At 42.8% G+C, this 19,467-nt stretch overlaps 2 long non-coding RNA genes across 2 annotated transcripts in view; both read left to right on the top strand.

Annotated features, from left to right (window-relative positions):
- LOC140600386 (uncharacterized) overlaps positions 1 to 15,860 on the top strand; it is a 343,896-nt gene extending 328,036 nt beyond the window's left edge. Inside the window, exon 4 of the long non-coding RNA XR_012003649.1 lies at positions 15,404 to 15,860. This is a non-coding gene — a long non-coding RNA (uncharacterized lncRNA). The remainder of the gene's footprint in view (positions 1 to 15,403) is intronic.
- Positions 517 to 10,552, top strand: LOC140642330 (uncharacterized). Its single transcript, XR_012038807.1, has 3 exons — positions 517 to 656; positions 884 to 1,092; positions 10,373 to 10,552. It is a non-coding gene; the product is annotated as an uncharacterized lncRNA (long non-coding RNA).
- Positions 15,861 to 19,467: the final 3,607 nt, after the last annotated feature.

The raw sequence follows: 19,467 nt of genomic DNA on the forward strand, positions 1-19,467 counted from the left end.
AGAGTCACCTCTTTTTTTTTTTTTTTTTTTTTTTTACTTCCCAAGAAAAGAAAACAAAAACTAAATGGAACCTTCTCCATCCTACCTAGCAGCCAACTAACCTGTCAACCAGCAAATAGATTAAGAAACTTAAATTCTCAACTTGATTAGATTGAGGTGGCCAAGTATAGTCTCAGTTTTCTTCCAGAAAAAGATATCCTAGCCGTAAATAGAACATAATGTTGTCTTTAGCAAAACCTACACGCGCTCCACACACCCAGTCACTCAGGTAGGCCTCAGTAGTAATGACCCGTACCGTCGCAGACAACGCTGATACCAGTGTGGGTAATTCTTCAGCCATATCCACTGCTAGAGTAGAATGTGTTTCGACTGAGATGGACCCAACCACAATTTCTCCGCATCTTTCAAAAATTACTCCACACTACCTGCCAAGACCAAGGAACCGATAATGTCCATTTCCTGTATGTTCGTGCTTCAAAGATCTTAGAATTCTTTGATGGTGACTTAGCAACCACTGTAAGAATAATGGCTCCTTAAAACGGAGTGAGTCAAAGAGTAAGACACTTTAGAGGAAATGGTTAATATTAATGAGAGAGTGCAGTGTAGTCTGACAATAGACCAGCATCAGCACTTCGGGAGGAATGCTTCTAGCTTAAGTAAGAGAGGGCCAACTTCTGTCTTTCCATCTCTGAACATTCCCCCCAGATGAAAGCAGAGAAACAGACAGTGTCAGTATCTGTTAGATGGATGGAGATCGCTAGCTAGATCACTAGATCACGAGATGGATCACGGGATCAACAGAGCAGGTGTATGTGTGGTATCCATGGTGTATCGTTCCCCGTCTTCCCTTCTCTTTCTTTCTTTCCCTCTTTTTTCCTTTCAGAGTGATGCTTTGATTCTCTTCAGCAAAGCCTGGGCCGAGAAAAAATAAAAAGTCCCTGTAGCAATTCGGTGGGTCTAAGCACATGCATTGGGAAGAGAGTCAAAAAGGAAGATTTTCACAACGAATTATCATTCAAGTCCTCTCAGACCCGTAGTTTCGTATATGGCTACAGGAGGTGGCCCTAGATTTCTTATAAACCCTTCCAAAAGGTGAGAATGTGCCTTTATTATTAACCTTAGGGCATGTGGTTTTAAAGAGTTATTTTTAACATTTAAACATAAACAATATCAGTACTAAATATAGGATCAAAGCGATGCTATTTCCATGTGGAGTTGCCGAAGCACAGAAGCATGGCTGCAGAGTACAAGTTTCCTTTGAAGGTGCTGTTGCTATCAATATTGCTTACTCGGCAGTCCAGTGATATCAAAATAAGGTGTTCATATAGACATATATTCATTATTATATCCTGCCTGGTGTGAGAAAGGTTTCACTCCTTCAGCCTTTAAAAACAGAACCCAACATCCCAAACCGAGGCCTTAAGGGCCCCTTCACTAGCTTCTTTTCGAAATGAATACATTTAAAGTAATGTTTGAAGCCTGTGGTATCAGAATTTATTTCTACAAAGTTAACTCTATTTAATATCCTTGGCTCTAAGCTTAATTTGCTAAATCGTGCTGTTTTTGAAATTTATTGCAAAATTATTGTTCTCCAGGGAAATAATTACCATTCCTCTTACTTCTATGCTATTGCTTTCCCCTGCATGTGAATTTAAGTAAAGAGATTTAAAAAGCAACTCTGTTTTGAGTAAGTATCAGTCAAGACAGGATGACTCTGAAATTATATTTGAATTTAAGAGAACGTTCTCTGTTCCCTTGAATACCCAATTTTTCCAAATGAGAACAATAGGATATTAAAATTAGAAAAGAATCCTAAGGAATGATTGCATGTATCTATTTATTTATAGGCTGCCTCACTGCAAAAAAAAAAAAAAAGATTCTAGGCAGCTTAGGAACACATATAAAATATAGCTACATAATATAAATTAGAAATAGGCATAAAGCAAAAAAAGAAAACACTGGGGTAAAGAGACTTAAATGGAACCAGAAATGGATCCAATGTAAGGTCATTGATTTGAATCAAGGAAGCACAAATTTGACTCTTGACTTTGAAGTATCAAGTTAAAAGCAACCTGTTCAAAAGTGTGAGGCTCATGAATAAGGTTTTCATAATTTTATCATAGAAGTTCACAACATTTGGGGCACCTGGAGGGCTCAGTTAAGCGTCCAACTCTTGGTTTCGGCTTAGGTCGTGATCTCAGGGATGTAGGATCAAGCCCCGCATTGGGCTCCGTACTCAGTGCAGAGTCTGCTTGAGATTCTCTCTCTTCCTCACTCTCCTTCTGCTCCTCCTGCTTGTGTGCTTACTCTCACATCAATCAGTCAATCAACCAATCAATCTTTTTTAAGAGTTCAGAACATTTTATAGACCATTTGTGAACTGAACAGTAGTTTCTAGTCTTCTCTGTTGACTATTGTAATGACCACAGTGCATCTATTTCCTTAATGTTTTGGTTGTGCATCCCGAGATTCCCTTTGGGGGAATCGCCTTTGACCTATTTGTGTGAAGGTGCCCTGTCCCTGTCCCTCCCAAGTTCCCAGCGAAGTGTTTTAAACAGATTGCAGTACCTGGAGAGGAGGTGGCTGTGGCTGATTCCTTCTCAGTGGTCACGTGCTACCAAGAAAGTGACTGGTGTTTGCTCATCCCCTGGTACCAGTTCTCAGAATCTCGTTCTCCTACCTTCTCATCAGTACCTTGAGCCATCCAAAAATTACCCAGTACATTTCTTTTCTGCTTAAGTTAGGGTCTGTTGCCTGCAACTGCAAGACCCTAAATGAAATAGAGGCAATTCACATGCAAATGGATTAAATGATGTGGCTGGGCCCAGTGGGTAATTCGAGGCAAAGTTATATGTGGAATCCTGAGAATCTGATGCTCAATTTACAGCCGTTGTGATCTTAGTACAAACCAGATCCAAAGCAGAAATAGTCATTGGTGAAGAGCATTTCTCTTGACAGCAGTAATCTCTGCCAAAAAAATTTTTTTTTTCTTTTTCTGCACTAAAATTCTTAGAATTTTCTCTTTCTTGGGTAGGCGAACATGGATGCATTTGGGGAAAGGTTTTGGAGCACTCTACTACCACATACCCATTTTCAGGGTTAGATGTAAACTTTGTTATTAATACTGCAACACCTTCTGTTTGCCCCAATAAATAATGCCTAATTTCAGCATTCGTAACACCTAACACACGAATGGTACTTTATATATTATCAATAGTTTTGTGCTGCTGATGAGAGTTCTTTCTCCTTTAAGAGTTGTAGACTGAGAGCTAGTGGAACAAGAACTACCAAGTATCCAGAGCAGTCATATAGTCGCGTGAGGCCGCAGAGCATGTACCTGGGGGCTGTCCTGGTAAATGTTGCACAACTGACAATCTAAAAGAGAAAGAGAGAGAGAGAGAAGCCCTGGTTTGGAGAGCTAACAAATCTCTGTGGCATCAAGACTCCTACCCTGGCCAATTTCAGGCTACCAGTATGATGTCATGGCCTATAGAATTGGGAAGATAGATGCACAAAGCGCTCTTGAGGCTGGTACATAGAGGCCCCAGTGTACCCTTGGAAGGGTCCCTCCTGGATCCTTCTCTAACTGAGCCCAAGGAGGGGCCCTGACAGGCCAAGAATCCATTACCCTTGTGACTTGTGTTCTTATAGAAGGAGCATTGGAAATCTGCAAAGTGAGGTTGACTCCTTAAGTCAATCCAGCTAACTAATGGGTAACAGGAGTCTCTTTTTGCTCTTATCTTAGAATCTTCCTCTGGAACATCATAGGGAACAGAAGCAGTTTGTCACAAATAGATTTCCTACATGCAGGACATCTCAAGTTTCCTTTCAAGAGGAAGTTTCCATTTAAAGGCAGAGTGATCTGCTTTGTCTGTAAAATTAAAAAAAAAAAAAAAGTGAGTTGAAGAAAACCTATGCTATCTTGCAGGGAAAAAAAAATTACAGCCCAAAGGTGAAGTGTACTAAAGGGCAGCATAAAGCAGAGTGATGTGATGCTGTGGAACACGGGTCCTACATCCAGTTGTCTGGATTTGGACACTGGCTCTGCTCGTTTACCAGTCGCAGAACCCCTTGGATGAGTAACTTGAATTTTAAAACCTCCGGTTGCTCCTCTGCAAAATGAGAATGAATGATCATGGGGTTTCCATGAAAACTTAGCTATATCATGCACGTAAAGGACTTAGCAGGGGGGTATGGTAAGCAGTTCCTGTTACTACTTTTTGATTGTCCTGCCTGCCCTTGTCACATGCCTCAGTGTGTTCGGGTGTCCTTTTGTAAGACGCAGCCGTAGCTACTCTCTACTATGTTTACCCCAGGAGAGGGGATGGCAAATGGGCTATTAGGGCAAAGCCAGTCCTAGCAGGGTGCTTTCGATGGGCAAAAGGACACGACGACAGGCGTCGACGAGGCATTCCTCTACACCTCGTGGGAAAGAGCGTAAGCCTGAAACAGGTGCAGTCACAGGGCCCCAGGAGGGGATGGCCAAGAGGATGAAACTTCCATTATCAGAGTTTGGCTGAAAATGATTGGAGCCACATTTCCAGTGGAACTTGTAACTGCTTACTCATCTCAAATAACTTAAAGCATGTCATCACCATTCCCGGCCACAGGAATGAATCCTGCCACAGAGTGGAGATCTGTTTTCTTCCTTAAAGCCCTCAGAGTGTTCTGCTTCAATTCCCTGTATGGGATGTAGATATATTAAATACAAAAAAATGACCATAAAGTGAACATTAAGGTTGAGAAATGAGGTCCAAGGTTGCCAAGAAATTCAAAAGTAAGTGTTCCCCCAGCAGCTCTAATTCAGCCATCTTTGCAGTAATGCATCCTTTCCGATCTCTGAATCCTCAGTGGAACGCCCATTTCATATGGACTCTGGATTCTTCAGCTAAGCCAGGGGAGGGATGTTTGGGGTCCCTTCTGCTCCTTCTCACTTCCCCAGGTCGTGGGAAAATCCTGTCTAGGACCCTTCCACCAAGCCCTTGAATGAGGCCAGGCCTGGCAAAGCACGCCCGAGGGCCCGGGGGGCCGGGGGAAGGGCAGCTCGGCCCCAGGAAGCTGGACCCGTTCCCTTCCTTGGCCCCTCCCTGAGAGCCAGGAGGCTACTCCTGGCTCCACACAGCAAATGTATCCATGCAGATATCCAGGATGCATTAGTGGTTCGACACAAGTGATGTGCTCAGGCACCTCCGGGGTACATTAGTTGAAGTGGCTACAGCAGCTGGTGGCTCCTCTTCAGGCATAATTTATCTATTGCACTTTACTTAATGTGCAAAATTAAATTTATGCTGAATCCATGTGTATTACCTACTGTGCATGAGCAGCATGAAATATACCATAAAGCAAATCAGCACAGAGCCATGCTCGTAATTGCTAATGGCTTTCAACACACTTCATTGTGGTCTAACCAAACTTGGAGTCCATTCTGCGTTGAGAATCCTGCTCATATCAAGGTTGAAAGTGCTTCTCCCCAGGACCTTCTGGAGAACTGAAGGATAAAATGAGAAATGCTTTTAAGTCAATCTTTTTTGAGCCTATGTTCTTTAGATCTCGGATTCTGCACTTTTCATGAATATTGTGATCGATACGGTCTCTACGAAGGGCATGATTTTGCTGAAAAACTGTGAATTTTTTTTTAAGTGGAATATAGAAAATAACCTCGAAAGGCCGTCAGACCAAGTTCTGTCACTGCCAGGCTGTGGGACTCACTCTGTGTTTCTGGTTCTGTATATTACAACAGGAAGAATTGGGCTGTTGACTTCTGCCCCTAACAAGAAAAAAAAAAAAAAATCTATGCGATTAAGCATAGTGAACTTTACAAAAAACAAATCTCTCAAAAGAGGCTTTCAAAATGTACTATAAAATACACTTACACTCTCACACATCTAAATTCACATAAAGCAGAAACTAATTCAGGTTTGAAACCTGATCTGAAAAAGAAATTTGGTAGAGGAATCAGAAAGGGAGAGAATAAATACTCAGGTCATGCAGAATCTTAAATGCAATTATATCTCCTCCAACAATAATTATTCAAAGTGTTTTTTGTTTTAAGGTATGCTTTGTAACAACTACAGAGACCATTTCCCATGGAAAAAAAAAAAAGTTATTTGTTCTACAATTTACATTTGTCCTAGAAAGTACCCATCTGCGGAAATGTCATGTTGCTCCCTTGAAAATAATTTGTAATTTTCTCCACGTAAAGGACAGAGGAAAAATAAAACCATTGACTATATTCCTTTTTAGATGTCATCTTTACACATTTTTTTCAGCAGGTGACTATTCGTATAAAATTTTTAAAAATATATCAGTCTTTCAAAGCACAGTATTTTTTTTAAACTAAGAAAATCCTGTTAGGAAGATACAAAGTAATAATTTTACTTATTCTACTCTTCCTCATTTTGTTTTTCAAATTAAAATCCAGATACCATTCATTTCAAATGAATGATATTCATTTTAATACGATGTTTTAAATGTTTTGTTTGTTTCCAGTGCTTCTTGATTTTGTTTGGTTTGTAGCAGAAAAACTAAAATATAGATATGAATTGTCTGCATTCATACATAAATATATATACATTCATATGCATACTTTCAGTCATTATCCTGTTGAATTACAATGAATTGAATAAATACGCATGTAGAAATGGGTTTTCTCATTCTACTTTCGAATGTAAAAATTATGTTGTTTTACTGAATGGTCTAATAAACCTACATCTAGACGTGAAATCCACTAATTAGCATCTGGATCTTATGCCTTTTCTGGAAAAGATGTGTTAGGTTAAGTTTGACTCAGTAGTAAACGTTAATTGAGCATGTATTGAGCGTAAGACTCAGATCTGAAAAAAAAAAAAATAACTTGGCTCCTGCCTTGTGGGAGCATACAGTCAAGCGACAAACATGGACATACACACAAATAACTCTAATGCAAGGCAAATAGTGGCAAGTCTTAGGATAGGCTTGTGCAGCAGGTGAGTGGTGCTCTGAGGCTCTTGGAGGTATGAAGACACAGTAGAATGAGAGCTGAGTCTTGGAAAATGAGCCCAATTTTGGTTGGAAGACAACTGGGGGTGGGGGGAGACGTACACTGAAGAGCATGGCAAACAGAAGTAAGGACTTGAAGAACAACCTGGGCAAATGAAGGAAAGGAAGTCGAAGCTTCAAACTGTGATGTTCCTTATGCACACCCATAGCCTCTAGATGGGGTGGCCCCTGGCTTAGAATGAAAACCAAAACCAAAACCAAAGCAGTGATGTTTCCCTCTTCTAGCCATAAAGTCTTACTCAGACCTATGTGGTCACAAGTTTGCCTGGGCCCAGAAAGAAAAAAAAAATTCCTTCTTAAGCCACAAAGAAGATAAGCTTTTACCCAGCAGCCTGTGCTTACCTGTGCTAGCTTAGCTGCAGGAGTGGTTATGAGAAACAAGGACATTATCAAACTCTTCTTTAAAATTCCACCTGTGATATCTTACTAGATACCTTTGGAATAATAACTTGTCCTAGATTAGTTCCATGCTTTCTAAAAACAGGAACTCCTTTCCTTCCTCTCTCCCGTTTTCTCTCAACATCAAGGGGCATAATTGAGTATTTGCATGATAGGAGTCTTAATTATTAAAGAGGTTTATTGTCTTACAGCTTCTATGAAATTATCCTACTTTTCTCTCCTCTGGGACAGAAAGCATATTTACCACGTTGCCCCAGGCCTGGTCTTGCCATCTCATTCAACACCAAGGCTTTGTCAGAAGAGAGGTCAGTAGCCTCTTGGAATCTTTTGGAGATAGGTAGAGCCTGGTAATCGTTTCCCACAATGGGGTTATCTGCTATCTGCCAGGGTTGTTTTCCTGAATGATATCTGATCAAACTCCACTGCAAAAAGTACCCAAGGGGGTCTTCCCAGCTCTGTCTTCTTCCTCTGCTTTCTATCAATCAACTCGAGACAAGCTAATGCCTGACCCAAATATTTTTTAAGTGTCAACACAGACCATGGTGATTGGGGCTACATTTAGATAAAATCTCATTTATATTCTCTAATCCAGCTCATTATCCCAGATGGTTTTACTGATTTCTACTGTGTCATCGTCCCCACTGTCAGGATCCAACAGTAAAAATCCAGCAAATTTGCATTCCTTCCTTCCTCTTTTTTTTTTTTTTTTGGCCCAGGCACATTGTTCACGGAAATTCAAGTGATAAGCAAAGGAAACAAACTACCTTGGAATTTGGTTGATGCTCTGGATCTCCAGCCCAGTGCAGGGAAACGTCAAACTCTTATTTCCAAAACGCAGAATCTTTGAAAACTAGAAGCAACGAAATTCTACTAAATCTGTAAGGAAAAATAAAGCACCACCGCAGAGTGAAATCGAAATGCTATGTCCATGTCACACTTTCCATTCAGACTTTATGATACTGTTCTATAGAACTAAGAACTGCATTTTTTTTTCTTTTAGAATCAGGAGCATTTCATGCCCCAAACCCTACATCTACATCTAATATTTGAAATTTTCCACATCCCACCTGAGCTGACTAAAATCAACCTATCAAATTCTTTCTCTCACGGATCTTAGATCATGAGAAAGGTTAGGCACGGAGCTAGGGCCCAATCCTTCTAAGTCTGATCTGAAATGGATGTCTGCAGGCATCAATCATGTTCCTGGATGATACGGATCGCCACCAGCCACGAAGCAGCCCTCTCTGGCTTTCCCACACAAGACCTATCCCGAGATCAGCAAGCACATTCCTGTCTAAACTCTGCGCTGCAAATCGCCACGGCTCCTTTCATCAAGTTAATTACAGAATCAAGGGGCTGGAAGAGGAGCCCAAGACCTCATCTGTTCCATCCCCTCGGCTTTCTGGCACGGCCAGAGTTAAATCATACCAGACAGATGGAAATCTAGCTGGTTTGTAAGGACTTCCAGAGGAGGGGATGGATTCCACGCACCTGCCAATCACCCACTCTGCTGTTTAACAGCCCTTGTTGGAGAATCCTTCTTTATCTCCAGCTTGAATCTCACACACGGCACGTCAGCCAACCTCTCCTTGTTCTGTGCATCAACCCTTCACATACCTGCAGATCTTTATGAAGGCGTCTCTCCAGCTTCTCTTCTCCAGGCTGATGAATCCCCATTCCTTTCACCTCTTTCTATAAATCTGATTTTCTAACTTTTAATTATTTCTCTGATTTTCCACTGAACCTTGGTACACTCCAGGATTGACTGAAGACCCAGGTAGTCTTTTTTTGTCTTTAAGAAAAGTGCTTCTCACGCTTTTTACTCCCAGGACCCTTTTTCATACTCCTAAAAATTGAGGACGCCAAAGAGCTTTTATTTATGTGGGTTACATCTATAGGTATTTTCTGGATTGGGAATTAAGACTGATAAATTTTTAAGACCCCAGAATACACAAGACACAGCCCATTATTCATCAAAGCAAAGGTGTCCTACATCATGTGGCCTCTGGAAAACTCTATTGTATATTCATCAGAGAATGAGAAGGCAAATAACATATCAGTGTTCTTATAAAGATAGCATAGACTCTGCACACCTCCTAAGAGTCTTAGGGGCTCCCCATGGTCCCTGGATCCTCTGCTTTATAGGAAACATGGTCCGTCCCACTCTCAGCGTATACCCAGTTACACAGGCAGTTGGCAAGGAGTCCAGTCGAGTCTGAAAACAGCCAACTCAAACCATGCTACGTTATAAGGCAAATTAAAGCCTTTAACTGTCAAAGAATCCATGCTGTCATCCTTAGAAAAAATAACAGAAACTAATTTTGAGAAAAATAAACTGACTTTTGTTGATATTTTAATGGGAAAACTTGGTAGTGAGGGAGCAGAAAAGCAGAGGAGGTCACTGTTGATTGCGCTGTAATAGCAAGAGCAGATTCTCTAACGTGTAATCCTCTTAATCACACTCAAAACCATTCTGTTTATTTACTTTTGATCTGGGCACAAATAAGTTGTTTGCTGTGAAACAACAGAGCTGATCTTCAAATCCCTTGCTTACCACTGTTTTTACAACTGAAATTGGCCCTGTCGCCTAGATCGGGCCTAGGTCTGCCCATCACTCTTGAAGACTCTGAGGTGACGGTGGGACACAGGGCAGGGGAAGGGGTCTGTGCAAGCTAAGCCAGGTGCTCAAACGATTTCCTTTGCTTTTACTCTGCCTTCCCCGATTTGTTTCCTTTCGTACCTGAGAAACTGCCTCTTTTTCTCAGCAGAGTCAGGTTTTAAAACTGTTAGCCTAAGTCTTGTTTGCCATATTTATAAGGCGTTGCAGATTTATCAATCAAGCAACAAATATTTGCTACCCACTCTGTATTCAAAGTTCTGCTCGATCGAGTAGGTACGTTACCACTGAAGCCTAAGTCTTATTTTCTGTCTCTAGGGACTTCCAGTCTAGTTGGAGACAAAGGAAAATAAAACTCAAAGAAAACAACAGCTCATTGTAAGCGACAGAACAGAATTAAGTTCTAAACTGCACGGCGCAGACTCAGCATTACAGGAGTTGTCAGAGAATCTCTGTGAGGATGTGAAACACGCCACACAAATTAAAAAGTGGAAGTGCTTCAGTGGTGGCGTAGGTGAATTTTGAGATGGAGCTTGAAATGTATTTCTTCCGAAAACTTGCTGGTCAATTGTTAAAACCAAGCACTGTTTGTGGGGCCTCGAGCTAGATCACAAATGCTCCTCCCCTCCCGTCCCCTACCCTGGCCAAAGGCCTGTCCCCATCCTGGTCAGGGGAAGCCTCACACACATGAATGGGGAGCCCCAGCGTGCAGTGCAGACTCACAGTCCACAACCGTATCCCACAAGAGCCACTCTTGGCACCCCTGGGGCCTCCCAGTGAGCACCCCAGAAGCTTCGTCAGCCCCAGGGAGGAAGATGAACGAGGTGCTAAGGAAGATGCATGTGTTGGCCCCGGAAGCAGGTGCAACCCCTCTAGGCAGGGAATTCCTGGTCCCTGGAACCTGAGATGTTCCAGAAGGAGGGATCGTGTAGTATGAGCTCCAAGTGGGCATTCCACTGACTCCTCAGAATCTTCTTGAAGGGAGGGAAGCACTGGTATTGGACCAAAGCAGGGTCTCTAACAGGTAGGACACACAGCAGAGGCCCTGGGTGCCCAGGTCTCAGGAGGTAGCTTTAAAGTAAAGGAATTTCTAAAGAAAGAAAGAAAGAGAGAGAGAGAGAGAGAAAAGGGGGGGGAGGGAGGAAGAAAGAAAAGAAAGAGAAAGAGAGAAAGAGAAAGAGAAAGAAAGAGAGAAAGAAAGAGAAAAAGAAAGAAAGAAAGAAAGAAAGAAAGAAAGAAAGAAAGAAAGAAAGAAAGAAAGAAAAGAAAGAAAATAAGTAATTAGGTAAGTAAAGGAATTCCAATATAAAAGACTCTCAAAAGAAATATTCCTTGTATTAAGGGTCTTTCATTATTTCTGCAACTTAAGTCACACTTTTTCTTCTCTATTAAAGGAAATATGTGCTTTGATTAGGTTTTCTTTTTTTTTTGATTAGGTTTTCAAAGTAAGACTCAGATTTTATTTTACTTCGATTACTCTAATATACTTTTTAATATTTATATATGTAAAATTTTAAAGTGCACTTTCCTAGGGATTTTCAGATATATCTTAATTTAAGAAAAAGATTCAGACCTGGACAAGTAAAGTTTTCAAGTCAACTCATATTTTGAATGCATGCTAAAGTTGGATGAAAGATTCCTTTTGTAAAGTCAATTCTGAATTCTCATTCTATTTTTTAATGGGGTTAGTCACCCGCTAAAGCAACTATTGTGGGGGTTTTATTTAATATTTACACATAACTTACATGATTTCTTGATAGGAGTCAGACTTCGAATCTAGCTACATTTCTGCTATAATTTCACTTGTGGCATCCTGGCTCCACTCTCTCTCTTCCCTTCTCATCTTAGAATTTAGTGAGATTTTTCTGCCTCTGCTGAAAAACCAAAAAAGAAATATTCCTAGCATACAGACATGGAATATGAAACCAAGAAAAGACATACTAGAAGAAAATGACAAGATTTTTTTTTTTTTTGAGTGCTGCCTTGTGTCCCATCACAGCATGGCCAGCATTTACAATAGTTGGAAAGAAATTCAATTTATTACTACAGCCTCTTGTGAAGATACACTTGGGAGGGTGCAGTCATAACACAGAGCAAAACTTCTTCAAAGGTTGACTTGATACTTCAGATAACTTGAACAGACACTTCACCAAAGAGGATATATGGATGGTAAATAACACATGAAACGTTCGGAGTCACCAGCCAATCGAGACATGCAGATTAAAGCTGTAAGGACATACACCTCTACACGCCTATTAAAATGGCCAGACAAAACCTATACACGAATGTTTACAACAATTTTATGTTTAACAACCCCAAACCAGGAGCAACCCAACAGTCCTTCCATGAATGAACGGATAAACAAACAGCACTCCATCCATACAATGGAAAGTTGCTCAGCAATATAAAGGGATAAACTACTGATACACGAACAATTTAGATGACCCTCAAAGGCATTCTGCTGAGTGGAAAACCAGTCTCAAAGGGTAGCATACTGTATGATTCCATTTCTATAACATTCTCAAAATGGCAACGATTGTGGTGGAGACTACATCACGTCGGGGTCGGGTGGAGGGTATGATTGTTAAGGAGCAACTTGAGGGAGTCTGTGGTGCTAGAACAGTTCTATATCCCCCTGTGGCAGCTGGTAAGGTGATAAAATCTGTTGCCAAAAGGAACCCATCCAACACCAACCAACTGGTGCAGTGTTTCCTAAAGGGCAGTCATTACCTAGTTACTTGGATTTTTATCACCCATCTGCTTTTCACGGCATATTCATTGCACTCCGATGCTTAGTACGATGCCAGTACTCCCCGTTTACTCAGAGAGGCAACCACCACCTAGGTGGTTACTGTAATAGGGCAGATGGAAAATTTCCAGGCTCCTAGACTTTTCTTGTCTGTTGCTTTCCCACCACACTGCCTCTCAGTAAGACCCCAGGCATGGGAGTTGGGGGGAAATCAGTGACCCTGCTCAGAAGAATCCTCTTTTGAAAGGAAAGATAATGATTCTGAGACCACTAGAATTGGCTCTTCCAACTGGAGCCCCATATTGTGAGGTTATCAAACCCTTAGAGGGAATTCATGGGTTGGACTTTTCGTTCTTTCAACATTAAATGTATTCTAATTGCATTGGCCTTTACAAAGCCGACTCCTTCCTCAAGGGTAAGGACATAAACTCTTGCCAGCCTGTAAGTCATGTTTCTGTTTCATCTTGAGAGCTTCCATTCATGTGGTATTTTCCTCCACTCCTGCCTCGTCTACCTTAAAGTAGAAACGAAAAGCTATCAACAGATCTGGGTGGCCCCCAATAAAGGGTTCTTTCTCTTTGTCTATTTAAAGTACCCTTGTTATTAAAAAAATTAACATTCTATTAATAACAGATGCCGGGTATCTTACTCCTGTAATATACTGTAATTAACAATGCAAATGGGAAATAAAAATCTCATTATTTATCAGATAGACATGAGCAGGTGATTATGTACTTAGAGGTATAAAATGCATAATGAAAATGCAAAGCGATAATTGTTCCAAACCGGCTTCTACTTGTGGGCCACAAAGAGAGTCTTTGTAGTTAAATAGAGAGACTGTCTGCCCCTCTCCTTTCTTCTAGTCTAGCCCTGTGCACGATATCCTTTCTTCTCAATACATCCAAGCTCAGTATGAATAATTTAAATGTTATAGCATCTTGTTCAAACTCAAGGCCAACTGAGGAAAAGTGTAGGGAGCCTATACAAATGATACATTTCTGTTTTTTCCAAAACACTCATATAACTCAGGAAAATTAGACAGACCAATTTTATTAACCATTTTTTAAAATTCTATTTGAAAGGAAAGCACTCCTGGATGGAGAGCTTGTATATCAAATTTCAGACCTAAGTAAACTTTTATGGCTGAGCTGTAAAAATAGTCATTTATAATGCAAACACTGCCAAATTTTTAACTATAATCCTGCCAGTGGGCGACTATAATAATCCAACAATAATCATCGTCATTGTAACAAATCACTTGAAAGAGAGGCTGCTGCCCTCCGCAAATAGGCAAAACATCCCCCCTCCAAGGCGGTATGTTCCAGGAGAAAACCTGACAGCCAGCCAGGCACCCTTCCTTTCCAACCTGGCAAACTTGGGGAGTAAATCAGTCAAGGAGACCACCCTGCCCCCCTCGATACCCTCTGGGCATCCAGGACGACCTAACAGTGCGGTTTATCAAAGGTGGTTGTGTTGCTCCCTAACTGAGTGGTCCTCCTCTTTGTCCCATAACACCCTAAATAAAGCCTTAATGCTGAAATAAGAAGCCCCAGCTCACTTTTTAATGTTTGCAAACATTCTGCGCAAAGGCAGGGGCTCTCCCAGTCCCAGCTTAACTCAAACCAGAGCCGACTGCACCGCTGGCGCTGCTGGGTCTCAGCTTCGGGGAGGGGGCTCCCTGCAGGCCGGCCTTAAAGGGCCGCGCCTCCCCTCCTGGAGCCCCTTGGCGCCGCCGCCCAGCCAACAGTTCCGAGGAGGCAGGGGTGAAGCGGCAGCAGGCGTCTCCAGGGGACAGGCAGCCCAGGGACAGAAGTCATCAAAGGTCTCCGGGCGGCCACGTGGCTCCCCCTGTGTCCCCAGCTTGGATTCGCTACCCTGATAAAGCATCCCTAACTCAGGCAGGTGGGGCATCCCTGCTGAATTCCCTGCTGTGCTAATCAGGAGTTAGAGACTTTCTTAAAGAAATGCCTGGGGCCGCCCGCGTGGCCCAGCAGTTTAGCACCGCCTGCAGCCCAGGGCGTGATCCTGGAGACCTGGGATCGAATCTCACATTGGGCTCCCAGCATGGGGCCAGCTTCTCCCTCTGCCTGTGTCTCTGCCTCTCTCTGTGTGTGTCTCTCCTGAATAAATAAATAAAATCTTAAAAAAAAAAAAAAAGAAATGCCTGGCGTTACCTCCAAGAGCCTGTAGAACCTTGAACAAGTCTGTCGCAGCCTAGCCCTGTAGGCATTCTAATGGCCATTTTCGTAAATGAGAGATAATAATGTCATTAATGTGGCCATTATGTTTTTCTATGTTATCAAAGTAAGTTTAAAAATTCTTGAAAGTAAGTTTTTTTCCTTCCTGAAACGATGGAAGATGTTGGGGGCTGGTCAATCGAAGGATTTGCTTTTTGACATTAAAAACTCTCCACTATTGGCATATGAATCCGTGATGTTTTACTTTTATATCCTATGTGAAGCTCAACAGGAGTCCCCGTTTGGTGGTGGTGGTGGTGGTGGTGGTGGTGGGAAACAGTTGTTTCTTAATCCTCGTGTTTTCATAAGGGGTAATTTTGCACAAGCAGAGCTGCTTTCTTACGGCCTCTGTTGCCCCCGCAGGTCGGCGAGCCGCAGCGGGAACCCAGCAGCCTCGGCCCTCGCTGTCCCTCGGTTCGGAGCCCTGTCCTCGCCGCGGGCCTGCTCGGCCTCCGCCTGCCGCGGCTCCCCGGGGCCTGACTCGGTGAGTCCGACTCCCGGACGGAGCTCCAGTGCTCGAGTTCGCTGCGCCCCCCGGCCCTGAGCATCCTTCTCAAAGCTGATGTTTCCCTTGCCACCTTTCTGGCTTCTCTGCCTCTCTCTCAATTGGTGCTAAAACTGGGGCCAGTTTAGCCCCAGTTGGGAGTGGAAACAACAAATGGAATCTTCTTTTAGCTCTTCCAACTGTAACATGTACCCAGCCCATGCAAGTTATGGATTGGGGGCAGCCCCGCTCTGTGTCTGTTCTCAAGGGAGGAAACCCTTAAAGAAAGGTTTTATGCTACTTGGGGTATTGCTTCCTACACAAGAAATAAATAAAAACCCTGTAGCAATTTACAGAGGCCGTCGTTTTTGTAGCCTGGGGAAATGGGGCAGAGAACTAGCAGGCTCCGGTGCCGACTAGGAGCAGTAGCATCCTCGCAGACTTCACGAAATCGCAGATTCCATAGAAGCCCTGGGTTCTGGTCAGGCCCACTCACCACTCACACATCCCATCACCCACCAGGTAGGTTCTCGCCCCATCTCGCCAACCCAGGCCCCAGGAGCTTCAGCAGCTGTTTTCCTGAGGATGTAAAGTTTTTTGTTAAAAAAAAAAAAAAAAAAACTCTTAAAGACGGGTGGGATTCCTTCCTTAGCCCTCTTCAGAAGTAGCAACAAATACCGAGGTTCGCCAACCTCCACGTAATCTAAAATGTTTCATTACCACCCCTGGTCCTACAAACTCTTAGCAGGCAAATATAAACAGAGGCAATTTGAAAATTGAGTGAAAACCCACATTTTAGAAGAAATCACAAAATAAAAAGAGTGTGCTTTCACTGAAAGCAAGATGTGTTCAAATTTTAACCAACAGGATGTAACCGATGTTAAAGAACGGAGTGTTTCAAACGTTAGAAAAACTGCCGAACTTTCTGAATAATGCTTGACGTAGAGACACGAGAGAGCAGAAGGCAGAAGGTGAGCCCTGGAAATGTCAGCGTGGCGCCAAGCAATGACGATCTCCAGGGGATCTGCTTTCATTTTCCCAGGGTAGCTAGTTCTCAACGAGCTTCTCTGAGGTCCACTTGACCTCATGTTTTCCTCTCAGAGTATTTTAGAATCTTAGCTTTGCTTCTGTGAGCCTCTGGACAGGACTGACTGCAGGATTATAGGGCCCAGTGCAAAATGAATATGGGGTGCCCTTTGTGCAACAATTAAGAATTTCAGGATGGTGATGTCGCGTTAAACAAGCGTGGGGCCCTTGTGCTTGCATAGGTGGCACAGCCATTGAAGCCAGCCCAGACTCTGGAGCCTTCAGTGGGATGGGACCATATGGACCATATGGGCTGGGGAGACTATCTTTTTTTTTTTTTTTTTTTTAGGATGCCATGGCATTTTATGTTCACAGCCACCCATCACCCTTTGAACTTCCTTGGCACCCATCCCTCTAGAAGGCGAGTGTTGTCTTCAGGCTCTCACCGGTGGGTAAGCTGAAGCACGCCGGGATTAAGTAACTTCTCCAGTGCTAGATCCTTCAGCTACAGGGCGTAAAACCCTAAAGTGGATATCACAATTCCCAGTTGCCACCAAAGCTGCCTGCAACAATGTCCTTCGATTTCGTAAACCATGGCACGTGTTAGCAGCACGTAAACAAACACCCTTAGCGCCAAGTCAGTTCTGCTTCGTCGTTGGCACAGTTTTTCACTAAAACCATGTCATCGTATGATGATAACATCAAAGGAAAATCTGGATACGGAGCTGTATGCCTTCCCTTTACACGACGGGGTACGTCGGTGACCCCGTGCAGTACCCTTTGTTCTTCCCTCTGTTGACATCACCACTGACAGTCAGAAAAGCCGCCCTTCCAGAAGCCAGGTGCGCTCTGTAACAGCCTCGTCTAGGGATTAGCACAGCTACAATTTCACTTTCCTTGAGCTATTTCTATTTCTCTATCTTGGTGTTTCTTCCCGTTTCTTTTTATTTCCCCCTTCCCATTTCTCTACACACAGAGAGAGACACACAAACTGGCTTCTCTCAAAGCGAGCAGCAAAGCAGAGACATAACTTCAGTGTGCAGCCAGTGGTTTTTCCCCCTTTGCCCCTGGTTGTTAATAAACATCTTTAAGCTGCCTGTGGGCCTGAAATTAAGAATGAGGAAAGCATCCATTTAGGAGTAAGCCATTCTAACCTTCCTCCCTTTGACTCCCCCTCTCCATGGCAATGACACAGTCTTCCTGGTTCAAAAGCAATTATGCAGCTTTCCGTGGATGCAGGTGTACGAGGTTTGGTTCCATGAACCCACAGGTGTAAACAGAGACTGTTGTGGAAGCAAAAACCCCCGCCTCCGTCTTCCCGCAGCCATTTCCACAGATATGTACTTTAAGGTGCATCACTGATCATCACTCAAGGTTGGTGATGGGTAAATGGGGGTTCTTCGTTATTATTCTATTTTTGTGCATGTCTGAAATTCTTCGTAGTCAAAATTAAATTTCAAAAAAGAACAAAGCTGACAAAAGTGCATCAAAGCTGCTTTAGGTTCCCAGGTAGAAGTATCTCATCGGGACGACAGAAGAGAGCAGGACGCCAGAACAAAGCCTGTAGTTCCCCAGGTATCTCAAAACCACTGCATCCTTCTCTCCTTTCCTTGGGAGCGAGCAGCATCGCGTCGTCGTGGATGCAAAGGCTCCACCTTTCCTCACCCCACCACAGCTTCCCTTCGCCTTCGCCTTGACCAGCATTTGCAAGGCAAGAAGAATTTTGCTTGAGCTTATTCATCATTGACAGACATCGCCTCAAGATCGTCTTCCAAGTGTAGGTCTAAATAAAATGGGAAAAATGGCAGGAGTAAGGGGAAGGAAACGAGTCTATCTTTGAGCTCAACCACTGGCCAGGCCCTCAGTGAGGTAGCTGGCACACGGTGTCCGGGGGACTCAGGGACAGGCCTATGTCTGGCTTAGAGCTGGGCAGGGAGAAGCAGGCCGGGAACGCGTCCCCCGGCTCACATTCACGAAAGCTTCAGATCTGGACTTTCCATCTTCAAGTTAACTTAAATATGCGGTCATTGTATTTCTGGGTTTCACAACTACTAATTGTTAAATGTCGATATTTGAAGTTTACTACAGTTTTTCATCCATGTTTTGACCGTGCTTGCTTTTTAACATACTAAGAGTTTCCCAAGAAAAAAAAATCAAAGAAACAAACAAACAAAAACAACAAAAAAGGAAGTGGCCCAGGCCCCACTCAACCTCTGTGACCCTGCTCAGGGAAAACAGAGCGGACTGTCTCAGTAAATGGAGGTCACCGACGTTTTCTTCTTTTTATATCTTCTTCCTCCTCCTCCTCCTTGTCATTTTTGTTTGTTTGTTTTCCTAGGGCTGCAGGACTCTTCCAAAATAAGTAACAGGAAAATATATGAAGTGACCAGTGAGGACCATGTTATGGTAAAAAATAAAATAAAAAAAAATTTAAAGGAAAAGAAATAAACAGAACCTACTTTGGGAAAATTGAATGATGCCAGGAAAGAAGTTTTCAAAATCCAAGAGATCATATGAATCTTCATAACTCTAATATTTCCAAAATGTGACCAAAAAACAGAGCTTAAGAAGGGGGATGCCTCCATAACTGCTCTCCATGTGTGGCGCTCATGTCGCCGCATCCTGTGTTAGGGACCTGCCTTTACTCCCTTCCTTTTCCCATTGACTGTCTCCTGTACTTCCAAAGTCTCTTGTGGTCTTCCTGCTAAAATTAGTCATTAAAAAACAAATCTGATTTCCAATGACCACACGTTCGAAGAAAAGAGGTTGAGAAAGAAAAAATAGAAAATTCCACATATTATCAAATAAGTGATGTAATTGCATTTTGGGTTTTGTTTAACAGTTTAATTTTGCCTTCCACTTCAAGAACTATTTGATCAATAGTCAGTCGCGCTAGGAGGAATGGGAGGAATTCAGG

The sequence above is a fragment of the Canis lupus genome, chromosome 11, assembly GCF_048164855.1.
Source record: "Canis lupus baileyi chromosome 11, mCanLup2.hap1, whole genome shotgun sequence".
NCBI classification, from domain to species: Eukaryota; Metazoa; Chordata; class Mammalia; order Carnivora; family Canidae; genus Canis; species Canis lupus.